Source organism: Rattus norvegicus, chromosome 17, assembly GCF_036323735.1.
Source record: "Rattus norvegicus strain BN/NHsdMcwi chromosome 17, GRCr8, whole genome shotgun sequence".
NCBI classification, from domain to species: Eukaryota; Metazoa; Chordata; class Mammalia; order Rodentia; family Muridae; genus Rattus; species Rattus norvegicus.
Genome location: NC_086035.1, coordinates 11998169 through 12018519, shown reverse-complemented (window position 1 = coordinate 12018519; position 20351 = coordinate 11998169). Strand labels below are relative to the sequence as shown.

The 20351-nt window shown below is 47.2% G+C and overlaps 1 long non-coding RNA gene across 5 annotated transcripts in view; it reads left to right on the top strand.

The window, feature by feature from the left end:
- Window positions 1-20351, top strand: part of LOC102554142 (uncharacterized) — a 44947-nt gene that overhangs the window by 10618 nt on the left and 13978 nt on the right. For 2 of the 5 annotated variants that reach the window (XR_596632.4, XR_005495404.2), the window contains 5 exons: window positions 567-3137; window positions 3705-5394; window positions 7367-7593; window positions 8455-8565; window positions 11183-16021. This is a non-coding gene — a long non-coding RNA (uncharacterized LOC102554142). Of the gene's footprint in view, window positions 1-566; window positions 3138-3704; window positions 5395-6806; window positions 6955-7366; window positions 7594-8454; window positions 8566-11182; window positions 16022-20351 lie in introns of those variants that run through there. The other 3 variants (XR_005495403.2, XR_005495405.2, XR_360808.5) reach the window with 3 other exon arrangements.

The window sequence follows — 20351 nt, the reverse complement described above, 5'->3', positions numbered from 1 at the left end:
GTCAGTGTGGAACAGTCTCCTGCTGCCCATGGAACTCTCAGCTCCATCTTTAACTGAGAGTCTGTCTGGACGTCACCATGCTTATCACCATGATGATAATGGATTCAATCTCTGAAACTGTTTGTTAACCCCAATTAAAAATTTCCATTATAAGAAGAGTTGCCTTGGTCATGGTGGTTCTTCACAGCAATAAAACCCTAACTCAGACATCTCTCTTTGATATTCTCTCTCTCCTCTCTCTCTCTCTCTCTCTCTCTCTCTCTCTCTCTCTCTCTCTCTCCCTCCCTCCCTCCCTCCCTCCCTCCCTCCCTCTCTCTCTCATCTACTATGGTACTTGCCTAGAGTAGACACAAGAAAATAATTGAGTTACCGTTGTGCTAAGTGCATGCTCTCCTCAGGGTACTGGACCAGGGAGAGGGAGAACTAAGTTAGCCAGGCCCTCCTCCAAGGTTCTGTCTTCAAAATTTACTTTAAACCCCTCTGCACATTAAACAGGGAGCCTGCTGGGTTTTGCTTTTTCCTCTTGTGCAACAGAGCTGACAAATTGTGAATTGTTTAACCTACAGGAAGCAGCCAGCAGCTGCCAGTAGTAACCAACAGCAGCTACCATCGGCAGGAAATCTCTGTGTTGAATGGGAACAGAAAGGCTGGGAGCCTTAAAACACCTCAGAGCATGAGCCCAGAATTGTCTCCGAGAAGATGCCTTCCTGGTGAAACAACACAACCCACAGTAGTGATGGCTCATGGCTTGCCTTAGATGACTTTGTTTGAGTCACTGAAGATGGGGAAAGCACTTAGGCTTAGCCTGAGCAAACATGCCCACTACTGATAAGACAAAAGGACTCCAATATAAGCTGAGGATTTCAGCTCCCTTCTTCCTCCACAACAACAGCCCACATTTAATGAAAAGATTGCAAACCTTGGCACATTTCACCTTGGCACAATGAATGTTCCTCGGCTGAACCCTTTGGGCTTGACCTCCCTATCTGCCGATTCTGCCCTTGGTGTTCCCATGTGAGTCAAGTGGCCTGTCTCAGCCTTACTTTCTTGGAGTGTGCACCAAGGGACTCTGAGAAGTGCTTCCTAAGACAGCGCATTCCAGCTCGCCCTTCATCTCTCTGGTGGCGAGGCTCTGGATTGGTTAAAAAGAAATGGACCCACCTGGAAGGACACAGTCTAGGCAGTCAGACCTGCCCAAGGAAAGAGACAAATAAGGATGTAGCCTAAGTTACCTTCTTGCTGGCTCAGTGGGCAGAGACCTGAGGGCTCAAAAGAAGAGGGGTCAGGGCTGAGCAAGAGAGAGTCCCCTGAGCTAAACCCTTCATCCCTGTCCCCTTCTCCAGCCCTTCTCCAGTCCTGTGAGCTCATGTTCTAGCCATTCCCAGATGGAGTCCAGAAACCCATTCTTTACCCGGAGTCTAAACTGAATTGGATTAAAGTGGATTTTATGTTTGGTATATGCATGTGTGGGTGTGTATGTATATGTGTGTGTGTATGTGTGTGTAATATGTATGCCTGTGTATATGTATGTATGTGTATGTATGTGTGTGTAATATGTATGCATGTGTGTATATGTATGTACTCCACTCTTCTCCCTGTAGTCCCTTCTCTGTCTCAAACACTATCTGCCCACAACATCTTTCAAATCTGTCCCCAGCTCCAATCTCATCCTTTATCTTTAAAGTATAAGCCTCACAAGAGCTCTTTGTCTTGGTGGCACCTATGTCCCCAGAGTGCAGAGAAGTGGTAATGTGTGTGTGTGTGTGTGTATGCATGCATGTGTATGTATGTATATATGTATGTGTGTATGTGTGTGCATGTGTATATGTATGTATATATGTGAGTGTATGTGTATGTGTATGTATGCATGTGTATTGTACATGTATGCATATATTATGTATATATGCATTTATATATGTGTGTATGTGTGTATGTATATATGTGTGAGAGTATATGTATGTATGTATGTATGTATATGCATGTATGTATGCAACAGTGTTCACCCTACTGGGTGCATGCGATGCCTAGAGAGTGACATTGGAAGGTCCTCCTCAATTGCTTTCCCATCATATGTGTTGACAATCTTTCACTGAACCTGGAGCTCGTCAGCCTGGCTGGCCAGTGAGTTCCCAGGATCTGCCTGTCTTCTGCCCTTCAGTACTGGGGGTGTGGATACCTGTACCACGACACCTAGATGTTTCTGTGATTGATAGGGATCTAGACCCAGGCATGCCTGCTTTCCCAACGAGTACTGTATCTGCCGAGCCATCTCCTCAGCCCCTGAGTTAGGTTTTCAACCTGAAACTCTTGTCATTCTCCGTATTGTGAAACTCGAGCCCTTGCGGTGGCTTGTATTTAATGTCACAGTTAGTGGGGTGTAATTTATTACCATCTTTATTCCAAGCATTTGCACACGTGGTAAGGTTATTTCTGATCACATCGGGCTTAGGGAAAGGGGTGAAGAAAACCTCTCAAGGGTCTCTGTCAGAATCAAGTGTGGGCTTCTGTAAGGACATCTGGGGTCCACCGGAGCAGGGCAGGTTTGGCAACACCGTGTTCCCTTGGCTGCAGTTGTTTGACCCGGATTTCTTAAGATCAGACTTGTGTAACAGCAGGGTGGAGTTTATGTCTCAATGTGCTCTATTTGCTCCTGGGATTAAATGGGGATTTAAATCCTGGAACCAAATTTCTATTTAGAGTAAGGGGTTTCTCAATCTAAGCCATTGTTAAGATGACAGGAATTCTAGGCCTTCTGGAATGTACTACCAGGTAGTGACAGTACAGGCTCCATCTTTGTTTCTGTGGGTGTGTCTCCATTGTCTGTTACATACGTCCTTGACGTGAAACACTCCAGGGTGTGTAATAAGGGACAGAAGAAAATCTAGTGTATCTCAGTCCATGTGCTCACCCAACTCCCCTTCCCAGCAAACACCTCAAACACCCTGGTGCGCATATTCTGAGATCTTTTCCAAAGCGTTTCTGCCCATATTCATGGGCACACTCTCTTATGTCCTTTACAGGAACATTTATGTTATCTTGCCATAGTTTTATACCTGTATTTATTCATTTAAAACGAATCGACAAGGACTGTGGGACCGAGCCCAAGGCGAGAAAAACCAGATGCAGGGGAGACAAACGTGAGTTATGAATTGCCAGATGCCTGTAAAACTGAGTGCCAGCAGGTGGCAGGGATGGGGGAGGAAAGGGCAATCCAGACAGGAAGTGGCATGTACATAGGTCTGTCAAGTGGAGCAGAGATCACGGGGCGAGGCGAGGCAAAACTGAACCATGACTTCCTTTCTAAGGCTCTGAATGTCTTGGAGATATTTTGTCAATGTTTGTATGACAGATAAACCAGAGACGCATGAGGAAATCATGCAGGAAATGAGTCAGGTTTGAAAAGAAGGTTAGTGCCATCTGTGCTGGAGGGGGTGTGCGTGTGTGTACAAGAAGGGAGAGAGAGAGAGAGAGAGAGAGAGAGAGAGAGAGAGAGAGAGAGAGAAGAGAGAAGAGAGAGGGAGAGAGAGAAACAGAGACATAGAAAAACAGAGAGACACAAAGACAGAGACAGAAAAAGGTAAAGACAGAGAGAAACAGAGACAGAGAGAGGGACAGAGACTGAGACACAGATGGGTGACAGAGAAATGTCACATTTGTTTGACAATGTTTGCTGAGAACCTTCTAGTTACCAGGCTCTCTTTTAGGCCCCGAGAAGCCAGCAGCTGAGAAAGCTGTAGGACTCCCTGCCTCATGGAACTCATCCGTTGGAAGACTAGTCTAGTCTAGGACATGTGGTGCCTGGAAAGAGAGGCCCAGTCCTGAATTCACAGGAAGTGTTGGAATGAACTGTGACTCCATGAGCCTTCGCACAAGTTTGCTCCATAGAGATTCAAGTCTGTGCTAAGGAAAGACATCAGTCGTTGTCTACTGAGCCCAGGGAGTGGTCAGATATGAAGCTCAATCAATTCCATGGGAGGTCATCACGGGCTGAGTGGCTCTCTTCAAATTCCCTGGATATCCTAACCCCCCAGGAGCTTCAGACCATGACTTCATTTCAAGATAAGGACATTGAAAGATGAATTTAGGAAAAATGATGTCGCCAGTGAGACCAGAATCCAAGGTCACCAGTGTCCTTCAAAGGGAACGAGGACGTGGACACCTCAGGAGGACGATGCTCAGGGAAATGGAGAGGCCATGCCTAAGCAGAGGCAGTAGAATTCCAAGTTCAAGGCTAATCTAATCAATCAGGGAGACCCTGCCTCAAGAGGGGGAAAAGCTTTTAAAAGTGGACTGGAAGAAAAGAACCCAAAGCTAGAAAAATAAAGATGGATGGGGAATACGGCTGAGTGGGGAGTGCTGCCAAGCACACTCAAAGGCCCTGGCTAAGTACAGACACCTCCTTTGTCCCTCACCTAGGAAATACAGGCTAGCCAGTGTTTATGTAGCCTTTACACTGAGTTCTAAGTAATCTCGAGAAGCCACAAAGGGTTCGAGTCTTGTACAGATGATATTCAAATACTATTTTTTTTAAGTGATGAGGCCATCCCTAAGTTTCAGTTCAGTGGAGGTTCCTGGGGATGATCTCATGCCTATGCTGAGGGCAGCTGGATACTCACGGGAGGCCACCTCTCCTTTCTCACGAGCACATCGTTAGAGGGTTGCTGAGGTCCCAGTCACCTATGGTCAGAAGGAGCCCCCCAGCCTAAAGCTCCTTACATACTTTCCACTCCTGAACTCTATTTTCCACAGGGAATATTTGTGTGACTCTAGGTATATGGACATATAAATAGATATACAAATTAAACTAAGTCTTGGCTTGAGTATATGATACTGCGGGACTTAGGTGTTTCAAAAGCCAGGGTGTCTCTCTTCTCTCTTCTCTCTTCTCTCTTCTCTCTTCTCTCTTCTCTCTTCTCTCTTCTCTCTTCTCTCTTCTCTCTTCTCTCTTCTCTCTTCTCTCTTCTCTCTTCTCTCTTCTCTCTTCTCTCTCCTCTCTCCTCTCTCCTCTCTCCTCTCTCCTCTCTCCTCTCTCCTCTCTCCTCTCTTCTCTCTTCTCTCTCCTCTCTCCTCTCTTCTCTCTTCTCTCTTCTCTCTTCCCTCTCCTCTCTTCTCTCTTCCCTCTCCCCTCTCCTCCCCTCTCCCCTCTCTCTTCTCTTCTCTTCTCTTCTCTTCTCTTCTCTTCTCTTCTCTTCTCTTCTCTTCTCTTCTCTCCTCTCCTCTCCTCTCCTCTCCTCTCTCCTCTTCTCTCCTCCCCTCCCTCCCTTCCACTTCTCTCTCCTCTCTCTCTTTGCTTGCAGATCAACACACAGCTCTCAGCTACTTCTTCAGCACCACACCTGCCTGCCCACTGCCATGCTCTCTTCCACGATGACAATGAACTAAGCCTTTCAAACTGTAAGTAAGCCCTAATTAAATGCTTTCTTTTTATAAGAGTTGCCTCAGTCATGGCGTCTGATAGGTTATTTCTCCACCAGTGAAATGAGCCAATTCAAGCCACAATAGTATACATTAAAGGCAAGTGGATTGGGAAGCTGCTCTTGGGTGAGTTATTGGCCCCAAGGATTGAGGCCAGGGGAGTCGCCATGGGAGAGGAGGTGGGAGGAGGAAAGAAAGAGAGAAAGGGAGCACACAGAGAAGGGGAGGAGGAGGAGGAGGAGGAAGAGGAGGAGGAGGAGGAAGAGGAGGAGGAGGAGGAGGAGAGACCAAATGTCTGGATTATATAGGGAGGAGCCTCTCGGGGAAGGGCAGTCCTGGGCTGGAAAATTCAAGATTGGAGGTGAGGAGGGCATGTCAGGTAGGGGCTGAGGGATGCTGGGAGAATCTGGAGGTAAGGTCTACTTTGATAAGTAAAATATGCACCTCAATCGCTTATCCAAAACCAAATAGTATCTCTTCACAGCAATTGAACAGTGACTAAGACAGACACTGTGTAGCATACACTTTTTATTTTATTTTTTAACTATGTATGACTATTTTGTCTAGAAAAGGGTACAGAATTCTCTGGAACTAGAGTTATTGGTGCTTGTGAGCTGCCATGCGGGGGCTGAGAACTGAATCTGGGTCATTTGTAAGAGTAGCATGTTTTTTTTTTCATTTTTAATGTTTATATTTCATTTCAAAAAGCAGGTCTGTAGTCTGCAATCATGACAATTAAAATCTGTGCTAATGCACGTTAATCTATAACAATTCTACAAGCCAATCAGACAACACATGACATTTCAATGAGTAAAAAAGAGCATAAAACTGTATGTGTAAGAACAAAATGTTAAAAGGCCTACCGAGTAGCATGTTTTTAATTGCTGAGCCAGCTCTCCAGCCCCATTGGCTAGTTCTAGGTCTTCACCACTATCCATCCACTGACTGCTGAGCTGCGAGACCGGACCCTCCTGCTGGCTGTTGGCTCTGCTTGACCTGACTCCCAGTGGCTTCTAGGAAAAACCCGTTCCCTTCACATTTTGTCATTTAGTAGTCACTTCGAAAATTAAAAAATAAATCAGTGTTTTTTCTTCCTGCAAAGCAAGTGATTTTTAGAATGACACTTTTATCTGAGTTCCTTTCAAATTTAGAGTTTATTTAGATAAATATTCTTTATTATTCTAAAGGTAATTGTATTTTCATCTATTTATTTTTGGCTGATAAAGTTTGTATTCACATGGCCACCACACAGAGCGAACGGTGTAACTGGACTTACTATAAGTTGTAGCTTAATGTCGCAGGGTTTGGTCAAGGGTTTGGTCACAAGGTTTTGTAACCAAACCATCGCTTCAGCCAATCACAGCAATGATGTTTCAGCCAATCACAGGCTAACAATGGGTCACATGGTGCCTCCTGGCTCTGCAACCTGTGGCCAATCAGGTTGTTTTCGACGGTTTGCTCCTCTTTGGCTGTTTAACTGCCGGGTGCTAGACTTGAACAGGCATGGACCTTGTTAAAGTAACTGCTAGCAGTTTTCCTGTAAGGATGCCCACCCAGGGCCGGGCAAAGAGCCTGTCTGTGTCCTCCATGGCATTTAGGGTGGGATTCAGAGGTGCTGGGGCTGGGACTTGAGTGGGAAGCCGAAGTGCCTGGCAATATTGAAACTATAGCATCTGGGGCCGCTGCTTGGGGTCAGACTGCCAACTTAGTCCAGCCTGAGAGCCCTCCAGCGTCTGGCACGGGGTGGGGATGGCGAGGGTGGACGACAGAATGACAGCAGAGTTATCACAGGGAGAGCTGAAGCAGGGCCGTGGGGACCAGAAAGGGGAGGAGGTTGCCAGGGGAACGCTGGAGCAAGGCTTGGAAAGGGGTTTTCAGCCAAAGGAGCCCCCGGGAACTCAGGGTCTAGGAAAATTGCAGGCCTCCAGTTTCTTTTCCTCCTCATTTCAAGGTGGCGAGAGGTCCTGTTTGGAAGAAGAGTGAGCCATACCAAGATGAGGAATGGAGTAGTGTGCAGCTGCTGCCAGCCAGGCAGAAGCTTTAGGATTCATTTCTGGACAGGGAAAGGCATTTTAGTGCCTTGGGGCCCTTCAGCCACTGTAGGAACGGGCGTGGTGTTGTCGCAGAAGTCATATCCTGGACCTGGCGGCTGACTTTTCCTTATTTAGACATCAGCAGGTAAAGTCGAGACCCTGGACCTTACCCAAGGTACATGTGTGTTCAGGCCTTGTGGAAAAAGATGGTTTGGAAGAAACGAACCCCAGAGATCGTTGTTTTCATAGTCAAAGCTGTGATGGCTTTAGGGTTGCAAAAGTGACCCTTACCATACAGAAGCCCTCTGCGTGCCATATGCCATGAAATGACGCAAAAAAAAATGACCTGAAAGATTATCCAGATTTTTTTTTTTGTCATGTGGACTGCGAATCTATAATACCTTTATTGGGGATTTTTTTTTTCAAGATTTATTTATTGCGTATGCATACATATTCTGTCTGCATATACCCCTGTGTACCAGAAGAGGGCATCAGATCCCACTTCAAATGGTTGTGAGCCACTATGTAGTTGCTGGACATTGAACATAGGACCTCTGAAAGAGCAGCCAGTGCTCCTAACCGCTGAACTATCTCTCCCCTAGGGAAAATTTTTTGATTGTGTGTTAGCCAGTAAAAATCACGTTAGTGACAATGCCATAAAAAAAAAGCAATGATAGAAAAAAAGAACTGGGGACTAGGGAGAGGGTTCCACTGTTAAGAGCACTGGCTGTTCTTGCAGAAGATAGAGGTTCAGTTCCCAGTCCCACAGGGCAGCTCACAGCCATTCCCAGCTCCAGTTCTAGGGGCTCTGACACTCGCCTCTGGCCTCCCAGGCACCTGACATGTACATGGTCCACACACAGACATGTAGGCACAGCCTGTGCACATAAAATGAATTTGAAGAACAATCCCTATGATGCATGCAACCCAGAGTGTATTAGCTTTGCTGCTCATTTCTCTTCACATAGCATTAACACCCATTCCTGGTCCGTTTCCCATTTCGTAGCTGGAGCAAGGGAAGATTCAAGACGCGCAGTAAAGTTTACCTCACTCCAGGGACCACAATGCATAAAACCAGAGCATGCTTCTCTCTGAGCTCTCCGTGATGTTGAAAATGGTATGTAAAATGTTCCCAGTGTCAGGTTACCAGATGAATATGAAATTGGGGAGGGGGCTGTGCTTAGTTTGAAGCTTCAGAATGAGCCCCAACTTGAGAGGCATCTTGGGGTCGTTCAATCATGACTGAGAGGTGGTAAAAATTCTTAAGGCGTCAGTGAACAGGTAGTGGCGAGTCCAGGGCCTGAACTAAGCGATCCAAGTGCTGCAGGCGTCATAGCGGCAGACGAGGGCGAATGGCTGACAGAGAAGCCCCGTTGACCACCTTTCCTAGAGGGCGCGTTAGCATCTTCCACTCCTCTTGTAGTGGCTGTTGTGGTGGGATGAGTGTTGGGACTATAAGTCACGTAGAAGCCACTCTGGAAGAGGTATTGGGTCTTTGAGGGTGTGTCTGTCTCTGTCCGTGGTGTCTGTGGGAAGCGTGTAAAGGTCTCTGTGAGATCCCTGTTGGGAGTCCAAGCTCATGTGCCGTCTCTCTGCATGGTGGCTGCTATTACAGAGCGTCTCCATGTTGATCACAGGTCTCTGTTCTCACTGCGAGTGCTGTTCTCTGTGTAGGTCTATGGCCCGGTCTAGAGGGTTTGGTGTGAGTGACTGAGAGGGTGTCTGTAAAAGGGCCTATGGGAGTACTCAGGGTTCTCTGTGGAGGGGTCTGTGAAGGTCTATGGAAGAGAGAGTCTGAGGAAGATTTTTGGTGCTGAGTGTTCCTGAATGTCCTTGTGGGAGGGTTGAAGGGGCAACTTCCCAGGTGTGTGTGTAGGGAATGTAAAGGTCTGGGGGGGTTGTTTTTGAGGGGAACCTTGGGTGTTTTTCTTGTGGGGCTCTATCATAGGAGTCTTTAAAGGTGACTGTGGAAGGGCTGGGAGAGCACTCATCACTAAGAGCATGGCCTGAGGACCTGGGTTCGGTTCCCAGGATACAGGTCAAGTGACCCACAACTACCTGAGATTCCAGTTTCAGGGACTGGAAACCTCCACAGGTACTGAGGGTGCATGTGTACATAAAGAGCAGGTGTGCGCACACAAACACACACACACATATACACAGACACAAACACACACACACAGACACACATACACACATACACAGACACACAGACACAGACACACACACACAGACACAGACACACACACATACACACAGACACACACACAGACACACACACATACACACACATAGACACACACACATACACACCCATAGACACACACACAGACACAGACACACACACATACACACAGACACACACACAGACACACACACATACACACACACAGACACACACACAGACATGTTAGGAAAAAGGTGGCTACTGTGTGTTCTCATAGTGGGAGTCTCTGTGGATGGCTGCTTCTGTTTTGATGCATCCTCATGTCCATGTGGATGGACCCTGGAACTCGAGATCTGGCTGGCAGCTGAGGGAGGCCTAGCTAGAACCTTTCCTGGCCTGTTTAGTGACCAGGTGGAACCTGCGTTTTGAACAAGTCCCTTCCCTTGTGTGAGCCTGTCCAGTAGGATAACTTGGTCTCTTGCTGGTCTCATAGGAAGGCAAGTGCTGGAAGCCCAGAAGAACTTGCTGTATGATCCCAGGTCATGCTCTTGGTCACATCAGGGACCCTGCCCCGAGTGTAGTGGTAGTGCCATGTGATATGTATATATAAAGGTCACCATGGTATGAGCCACATTCAGAATTACTAGGTCTGGCTTTCCCATTAGTTAGTGACTCATCCTTTTTGGAGTTGAAGGGGCAAGAACAGGCCAGGAGTCAGCTCTGCTTATCCCACTTGCTCAAATCTCAGCATTTCCTGTTAAGATTAGCACCACAACTTTCTGATTTACAAAAAAAATGGTTATGGAATTTCCCCATTGTAGACCTTTTAAACATTATTAAGAGATTTGAGAAAGGTAAGGTCACTCATGCCTCTGCTCACTCTCAGAAGTCTGTGATGGAGCTGAAGAGTCTGTTTCTCCAGACCTGTGCTTTAGACCAAGACCAAGAGTCCCTGGGATGGTGTCAGAGAGAGGGTGCTCAGAGCCAACTGGGTGCTCAGGGTCCCATCTCTAGGGTTAGTGTTCTGTCCGTGGCAACCATGACTGCACAGACAGGCCTGAGTAGATGGAAAGTCAGGAGAGCCCTCAAATGCCATCCTGCAGCCTCCACACTGCAGGGATTTAGGTTCAGTTGGCACCTCTGAGGGTGTGGGGAGGAGATGGGAGACTGGCGAAGAACACACTATGTTGTCACCCAGGCTGAGCTGAGGGGCTGCAGGGTTAGGCTTCACCATGGAGAACAGGGTCTTCTGTCCTGGGGGTTTCATTTCTCCCCAGGAAGCCCAGGACGCAGGAGACAACCTCAGCCCCAGCATTCCTAACCCTCCTTAAAGGAGTGCCATGTGAGAATGCCTCTGCGGACCCATCCCTTCACCAGCACACGTGTGCAGCATAGCCAGAGGGTCAGGTTGAGCAAGACCTTGAGGTGGGTGTCCCGGGAGGGATGGTGCATCTCCTCATACGTTTCTCTGGTGCTGGGATGGCGAGTCTCACAGTGTAGCTAGGGATTATGGGTGAGTGTGAGTGTCAGTGTTATTGTCACATCTCTGTGTGCCCTTTACTTCTAGAAGCTGTTTCAAGATTTCCAAATGCTGACCTGCCTTGTGCCCAGCTCAGTGCAGACAGAAACCAACGCACTGGAAGAGAAACACAACCAGGAAGCGGTCCCCGTCCTGAGAAGACACAGCCATTAGTGCACAGAGGGTGTGCTCACATAAGAAGTAAAGCTTTTCCCTTGTGGGGACGTATTTTTACTGAAAAAGCTTTGCCGACATGCGTGAGAAGCATTGGTTGATCAGACGGGGCCACCTTACTGAATGACTGCCTGATGGATGGTAAAGGTAACCAGAACCCTGTCTTCTGTGGACTGTGTGGGCAGAGGCTCCTAGGGACAGACTTTCTGGGCAGCAAGGCCTGAGTGCTGTCCCTATTGTGGCCCACTTGTTTTTCACTGATGGCTGTGGCCTCTGGGGCTGATATGATGCCCACAGCTTGTGCCTCACCACTCTGCTTTGTTCTAGGTCGTAGTGACCCCCACTGTGGCTGGGATGGCTGCCGTCAGAGGGCCAGGGGTTCCTCAACTTGGCATCTTCACTATTATGGGCCATTTTGTGTCAGAGCCCATCTTTTGCTCTGGGCTGTCTCTATGAGGTCATGAGCATCCTGTTGCCCCATGTACAGGAAGAGATGCCTTTGGACTTAGGCCCAGCTCTGGACAGTAGCTGCAGGGACTTCACACTAAAGCAGAGAGTATTCCATTCACTAGACAATGTTATCCACACACCGCAGAACATTCCTCATCCTTCTCTTAAAATGCCTTCCTGGGGGAGACTGTCACTTCTTTGACGGGCATGGGGAGGGCTTGCTCCCAACAGCGCCCACCTAGATTCCTGCCCTGAGCATGGCTCAGCTCACTGGCTCGGAAGGCTCTCACCCCTGCAAGCCTTTCTCTTGCTGTTCCGCTCTGGGCCTCTCATGGCCGCCTCTCTCCTGGTTATAGAATTATCTGCTGGGACTCCTTCTGAAACCTTCTCTTTGGCGACCAGCTCTCTGCTGTGCCTACAGCTCATTCAGAGCACAGAAACTCACCAGAGTCTCCATGTTGCTTCTAGACTCTGAAAGATGCTCCGAGAGGTGCAGAGAGCAGGCTGGCTGAGGTGGGGAGTGTGACACAGTGTTGGGGGAGGACCAGGGGTCCATTCTTGAGATTATTGCCTTAAATGTATACCTGTCACTATTGTGCTTTCAGGCCAGGATGCCTGCTTTCTAGAATGGAGGTTTTTACTAGTCTCGAATCTGATCTTGCTAGATTCATTGATTAACTTTGGCAGGGACACCATTAGCACTCAGCAGTGATGTCATCACCACACCTCCAGTGACTCCACAGTCATGGTGGTTTGGTCACTGATGACTGGAACCCTATTCCAGTCTCCATGGTGGTCATACTTCTTCAGTGTCTTCTGAGGCCACATACCCACTCACCTGCTGTGTGTCACCCATCATCTTTGCAAGGCTCGGACTTGACTACATGCTGAGTCTCTGGGTGAACAGCCTTGCTCTGGTAGTTTTATCCAGGAGAGAGCAAGTGTGGTGTCAACGTGGAATCAACAGTCTAGGGAAGGGACGAGGCTGGAGTGACCCCCAGCGTGGGGTCCCCTGGCTCCAGAACCTGCAGGTTTGAGCCCCACCTGAACCTCACAAGATACGGGGTGTCTGGTTCTGACTTAGGTGAGACCTGAGGTCAAGGAAGGAAGGCTTCTGGGGGTATTCTCATGGGATGTCCAACCCTTCCAGAATGCTGGGTTTATGGACCGAGGAAGCTGGGCTTTGGGCAAGCATGGTTGACAGTGGGCCATGATCAGTACACGTGGGGATGACCCTGTGTGTTCTCCTCCAACTTCCTGCCATGATTGACTTGCAAGATGTTCTATAGATGTTTCTTGCTTGTGTCACTAGATAAGGGACTTCTAGAGTGGCACTTGCTAGGCCTCACCAGGCACTCCCTGAAGCTTTCTTATCCCCTCCAGCCTCTTTGCTGGGTGATGCTTCAGTCCCACCCCATCTCCCTGCAGTCTCTTCCTTACATCTGTTAGTTTCACCTCTTGTCCCTTCTTAGATGCTCTTTCAGCGCTAAAGGACCCAATCATTTACACACCCTTGTGGCCTTCACAAGCAACTGCGGACTTGTCTGTCCCTGGCATCAACATGTCCTTGAGAATTTACCCTTCCTGAGTCAGGCCTGCCCCATCTGAAGTGGGGGACTTGCTGCTGTTCATTTCTGGTGACTTCTCCTGGCTGTGTTGCTCCTTCACTTGGAATCTACAAGAATGACAGAGACTGACGTGGAGGTGTGGGTGGGAAGACCTCAGGGAAGGTTGAGAATGGGCTCACTAATTGTATCTTGATACTCATGGAGGAAAATTTTACCTTTGTCTATTTTAGTCACTCCAGGAAGGACAGTTCATTTAATTGGCATCTTCTAGTGAGATAGGGAGCATGTGCAGAGACCAGGCAGGAGCCAGCAACGGCTCACTGAGCAGGGGGCACATGCCGTCATTACTTGATACATTTCTGCTCCAAATGATGCTCCGAGCTCTTGGGAGAGCTGGCTGCTGAGGGCTGGAGAGTTGCTCTTCCACTTCATGCCGCAGATGGGGAAAGGATGAATTCATCATGGCTCAGTCATGAGCTCTTTCGATGGCTTTGGGAGACACGGAGATGTGGTCTGCAGCTGGGGCGGGCGAGGTCAAGAGGCCTAGTAGGCAGAGTAGGGTCAGTATCTATTGTCCATGGACTCACAACTGTCCTGACCTCAGATGCCCTTCAAATTGCATGCACCATAGACGCATCCTACCCTGCCTTGACTTTCCCTACAAGGTAAGACACAGGCCTTGGGGTTGCAACAGAGATCCTGGTAAGAATTAAGCAGAAGTGTGGCAAGCTCCTCGTATTTGCAAAGTTAAAGGCAAGTTCTAAGTCTCTTCTATCGCCAGCCATCTCTATAGGCCAGGCTCAGAAACTGGTCAGAGAGTGGACCCACAGACTGACAAGGGGAGCCCAGGGAAGCAAAGTCCCAGCACTGGTGTCCTGAGACAGAGGCCGGTGACAGTGATTGAAAAGGCTCAGTGGGTCCCATCATTTATAGGGTGCTTCCTCCACCAAACTATGATTTCCAAAGCCACTGTATGGTGAGAAAGAAGGAATCCTTTGAAAGAGGATTAGTTCTAAGGGAAGTGAAATAATTTGTGCATGGAAAGGCCTGGAGGTCCTTCTCCAAATCTGGGCAGCATGGCTCTGCTCCCGCGTCCGTCTCTCTGAGCATTGTCTTTGACAGCTTCATTCCACGTTTTGAACCTAGAAAGCATCTCCAAGCTTGATTGCCTTCCCAGCAGCCTCTCTTTGTTAGGCTTCTGCACTTACATTCTCTGATACACGGCTCTCAGGGACAGGAGATGAAGGACAGAACCTACCTTCAATGATGGGACTGTTATCATTTCTTTGCTATCTGCTAATGGAATAAGGTGTCAACCAGATTTTCAATGACCAGTGCCTCATTTTACAGACCATGCTGTTAGTTCTGAGAACACTTGTCTGCTGTATAACCCCCAGGCAGCAGGACTCATATCCGTTGAGGCCAGTTAGACTGAAGCCCTTGGAGAAACATAAGCATTGAACTGACCCCCATGACTCTCTAATGCACACCACAGGGCTCTGGTAGTTTCCCCAGTGACTGACCCTGTCCCAGCTGCACCCAGATGACCCACTGTCAGAGCTGATGGGTGAGCAGAGCACTGCTGTAGTGTACAGAATGCCTCAGGTCCTAGGTAGTGAGCAGCCCAGTGAGAGTCAAGTGGCTGCTGGTCCACCAGGAGATGGGTCGCTTGACTCCTGTTACAATGTGAGGAGTCTCTGGTCTTCCTAACTCAGGACTCTTGATCCTGTGTGCCTGTTCTGTTACTAGTTGTGCCCTGAATGGATTAAAGAAAATTCCTTAGTGTCGCAGTGGCCTTCTGGTCCTGTGCACCACTTTGCTGTCAACTCCAGGAATGATGCATGGGTTCCTCATGTTGTCAAGTGTGTGGTATGCTCCATGGTTACACCCCCAGCCGCTTCTGCCATGGTGTCTGTGAGAAGGTGCCAATGGTGCTGTTTTTACGTGGTGCAGATTGACTGTGACAGTCCCCTAGTAATCACTTATTTTAAGTCCATTTCTGGTCACCTCTACCTCTATATTGTATGTAGAAAGTGCTGTTCTCAGGACAGAATGCATCCTCATCTCTGATGTCACAAACCACACGTCACACTAGGCTCAGATTAAGGCCTTGACTATTGTGTCTGCACGGGTGCTGCTGAGTCGTTGGCTCCGTTCCTTGGTCTCCAAGGGTAAAACAGTTAATTGTTGCTCTTGTTGCCAGTGACTTTATGCCTTAGCAACACTGCCTCACTGTGACTGGGGATTCTGTTTACAAGGTGTACTGATCCCTTCCTGGCTGCTGTCTGTAGCCCCTCACAAACTCCGTGAACACTGCCGAAGAGGGTGTGTGAGATTGTAAGAGCCTTAAGGAAGGGTATAATATGTAGATTCGGGTTAATGTGACTGCAGTGGCTTGAGGTCAGATTGCTAGGAGTATTCCAGAATAATCCTAACGACATTCTCCCACTTATTCTCCTGCAAACTATAAATAGACAATCCAGTAGGGAGCTGTGTGCAGCTCTATAGTAACCCCTGGCTCTAGGAGTGAGACTCACTGGTGTCAGGATAACCATACCCCTGGGATGGAGGGGGAGACCTTTATGTCCTCACCTACATAGACCTCTGCGACCCAAACTGAGCAGCTCACTGCTGCTGCTGTCACCCAGGCCCACGCTTCTGTAAGTCCCCAATAAACTGTGCCCTGTACAATGAGTTCTGTTACCTGCTATTCTCCACCTGTAGCTTCTGGCTGCAGCTGCTCAGGCACTGGTCATTCTATAAAGAGTTCTCAGGAGAGAAACTAGGAGTCTCACTGTGAGGGCTGACAGTGCTCCCGCTTTGGCTGGAATAAGTTTACAGACTTGGTATTCAATAGCACAGTCTAAGAGACATACATGTTTTTCAGGTCAGACTCTGTGGAATTTGTCCCGCATGTGTCCTGGGTTTGTTTTGCTTTGGTTCTGTGTTCTGAGCATTGCACATTCATTTAGATCCACACCAAAGGCTCGACATCACATCCAGGCTCGCAGATCACCTGTTCCCCAGACAACATTTGGTTTTCTTTCTGATTCCACTGTCCATGTTACCCATTCTATTCCAGACCCTCTCCTCTCTTGACATTGACGTAATACAGTTGTATGCACACATTTTTGGCTTTCTGGCGTGGCGAGTCCACACTGCTGAGGTTCAGTCTGTTGCCATATGTTATAGTGCTAAATATTGGACCCCCAAGGTCTGGTTGTCTCATGGATGAGGAAATCCTCATGCACACTAAGTGATGCTATGTAACCTTGCTCCTTAATTGAAAACTATTGGTTGAATAAAGATGCCTGCAGCCTATAGCTAGACAGAAGAGAGGTGGATGGGGCTTTGATTCCTGAGTTTGGGGTTGGAGGCAGGAGACCATGAGAGGAAGAGAGAGAAGGTGGAGAGAGAAGATGCCAATGGGGTAGGTGAGTCATGAAAACATGGCCACGAGGTCTGACTAATTAGAGTAAGAGCAGCCCGGGTGGAATGTGGCAAGTCCTCACTCGGGGTTATTGATAGGGAAGTAGACATAATAGCATGGAGGGCAGAGATCTGTCCACCTTTGTGCTGATTAAGGCTTATTATCAATATCAAGGGTTGTGTCTTTTATTTTCCAAGATCCAAGACAGGATAGAAACCCCCAATTAATATTAAATATTTACCACAACACACAACCATCAACCCTTCTATGTCTTTCAGTACCACATCGAACATTGAGCACTTTATTATAAATAAGGATTTGTGTGGCATGGCTTTGCCTTAGTGTGATTAGTCTAAGTGTTCTGAACACAGGACACCCAGGACTGAGCTGAGACACTTGACAGTTCTGTTTGTCCCATTTTGAAATCAGAAAAACTATAGCTTGAGGAGTCTTGGCACATGACCCCATCTTGAGTCAAGAAGTATATGTATATGGCTCGGTATTTAAAAACAATGAGGAGTGTGATGGTTGTAGAGTCAGAGCTTCCTCCCTTCTTCCTCTCCTCCCTCAGCACATGTGGTTTTTGAGACAGGGTTTCTCTGTGTAATAGCCCTAGCTGGAACCAGCCTTGTAGACCAGGTTGTCCTTGAACTCACAGAGACGCACTTACCTCTGCCTCCTAAATGGTGAGATTAGGGTCTCGGGGTGAGCTACCATGATTGGTAACTAAAACTATCTTCATGTCTTAATTTGGAAAACATTTAAAACCAAAATGAGAGAGTAATTCTAATTTAAGCCAACATTTAAACAGTGGGTCAATCCTGAGAAATTGTGTAGATGTGAATTTACTGTGACTCTAACTATGGTTGAGTTATGGGTCAGTGCCAACTTAGAATAACTTCCCACATAATTTGCCCCTGTGTGAGGGCAGCCGACTGGTAGATATCCCACTGCAGGGTGGAAGGCCTGGCAAGTCCTCAGATTGTGTTCTAACAAAAAATGGGAGACAACAGCCCATCAAGTCGGGAAGCAAGTACTCTGTACTTGATGAGGTCAGCACAGCCAAGGGGACACTCGCTGTGGAGTGAGGGAAAGCAAGTGGCATAGGTAGTACACGAGTCCTCAGTGGGAAGTTTAGAATCCTACAGGTAATATGCCAGTCCTCCTATGGGAAGTATAGAATTATATAGTCAATATGCCAGTCCTCCTATGGGAAGTTTAGAATTATATAGTCAATATGCCAGCCCTCCACTGGGAAGTTTAGAATTATATAGTCAATATGCCAGCCCTCCACTGGGAAGTTTAGAATTATATAGTCAATATGCCAGTCCTCCTATGGGAAGTTTAGAATCCTACAGGCAGTACCCCAGTCCTCTTATGGAAAGTATATAATTCTACAGGTAGTATGCCAGTCTAACTCGGATACATTATTTACAGATCTGGATGTGGAGAAAAATAAAAGCAAAGATAGCCGTTAGGGAGCGATCTGTAACTGCTGTCCTTTAGGCATATTTGTGGACCCGTGTCTCATCATACCATTTTTTTGTGTCTTTTTCATAATGTGACTTATTTTGAATGCTTCATACAAAGTCACAGTGCAGATTCCAGAAACCCAGAACTGATGGCGAGACCCATGTGTTATGGTGGACCAGTCTTGGGGACACACATTATCTGCCATCATTTTCCAGTCAAGCACAATGTCGTTTGTGTCTGGTTTGTCTGTGTGTGTTTGGAAGGACAGAGATGGGCGTGTGGACTATGGAAGGAGGTATGACGAACGTTTTGAGATACATGCCAGTGGGTATTGCCACTGCTCTTAGAGACTTCGTGTCACATCATTTATAACCAGCATTTGATGTGACCTGTTGAGGCAAAGAGGAAACATGGCTACACAGATGGGGCTGCTGCCACCAAAGCACACTATACAGTCTACAACCAATATTTTGAATTAATAATTAGAGATCTGCTTTTAAAAAGTGTATTCTAAATACATGAATCAGCAGTGTGGTCATTTGTGGTCTGGTATTAGGCACTCTCTCTAATTGCATGTGCTTCATTTTGTATTAACTTTAGCACATTTTTAAAATTTTTATTTTATGTTCATTGGTGTTTTGCTTGCATGTATGTCTGTGTGAGAGTTGGATCCTCTGGAACTGGAGTTACAAACAGTAATTGCCACGTGGGTGCTAGAATTTGAACCCAGGTCCTCTGGAAGAGCAGTCAATGCTCTTAACCGCTGAGCCATCTCTCCAGTCCCCACCAGCACCTTGATTTTTGATTATAGCATTACCATAGACAAGTAGTGTGTTGTTCTTCTGTCAGTCACTAGGCTGCAGATTTTCTAGTCCAATATAGTTGTATAGAACCACCTCATGTGTGTGTATTAGATGTGTCTGCATCCAGTATATGAATGTGTAAAGACTGGTTCACACAGGTAATGCTCTGAGTATGAAATGTGCCTCACAGGCTCATGAGGTTGGGGACATAGTCTCAAACTGATGACAATGTTTTGGGAGGCCATGGAACTGTTTGAATATGAAGCCCAACTGAAGGGAGTGGTTTGTCGTGGTGCAGGCCTTCTGTCCTATAGCCTGGTTCTAGTTCTGGCAAGTTCCTCTTTGGGTTCTGTCTGCCACAAACCAAATGCAGCCCATAATTTGTGCCCTATGCTAGATTGTGCTGCTCAAGGCATGAGTCAAAACATAGTCTTCTGTAGGGTCCATGAGACAACTGATAGTGGTACTGGGAAGGGGAATCGTTGTGGTAAACCTAGACCTCTGGCTGCTGGCGTGATGGAAGTGGTTTAGGCGAGGAATGAAGAAGAGTTTGTAGCTACACAGGCCAGAGAAGCCCTCAAATGCCACAAATAGAGTGTAACGGGTGATCCTGTAGAAGAGATTGTGGAAGACCAGAATGTTGAGAGAAATGAAGGCTATGTTCATGAGGCTCCAGGAAAGAAGAGGGCTTCATCAGAAATCCAACCGAAGGCCATTTACAATAACATTGTGCTAGAGAACATGGCTCCCCTGTGCTGATATACTACCATTTGGAGTGAGCCTGAATTTGAAAGGGTGGATGAATTTGTTTGACTGATGACATTTTAAAGCAACATAGCCTTCAGTGGAGACATGGATGGAGCTTTGGAAAGATGTTGACAGAAAGAAACCAGACTCAGTTTTGTATCATATTGGGAAGTGGAAGGGAATGCCAGAAGTAGGAAGGGTGGGACAGGTAAAGTGAGGTTAAAGTTCACAGCACACTTTACACACAAATACATTAAAACCAGGCATCTCATTTGTTCAGAGGCACAGTAGTCTTCTAAAAACCCTTCTCCTGTGAGAGGAGATTTGTGTCAAAGAAACAATAACTGGATCCTATGAAAAAGTGACATTTACACAAAACAATAAGAAAAAAAAACAGTTGAATAAATCCAAAACTTAGTGACCAGAAATTCTATGAAGGACATCTAGAAAGTACAACTGAAAATTTGGGGAAGCTTTCCTCAACTGAGACATGGAAATTTCTTGACTACAATGACTGATATTCGGTGTTAGGAACAGATGCAGACTCAGAAAGAGGGGAAATGATTTTGCAT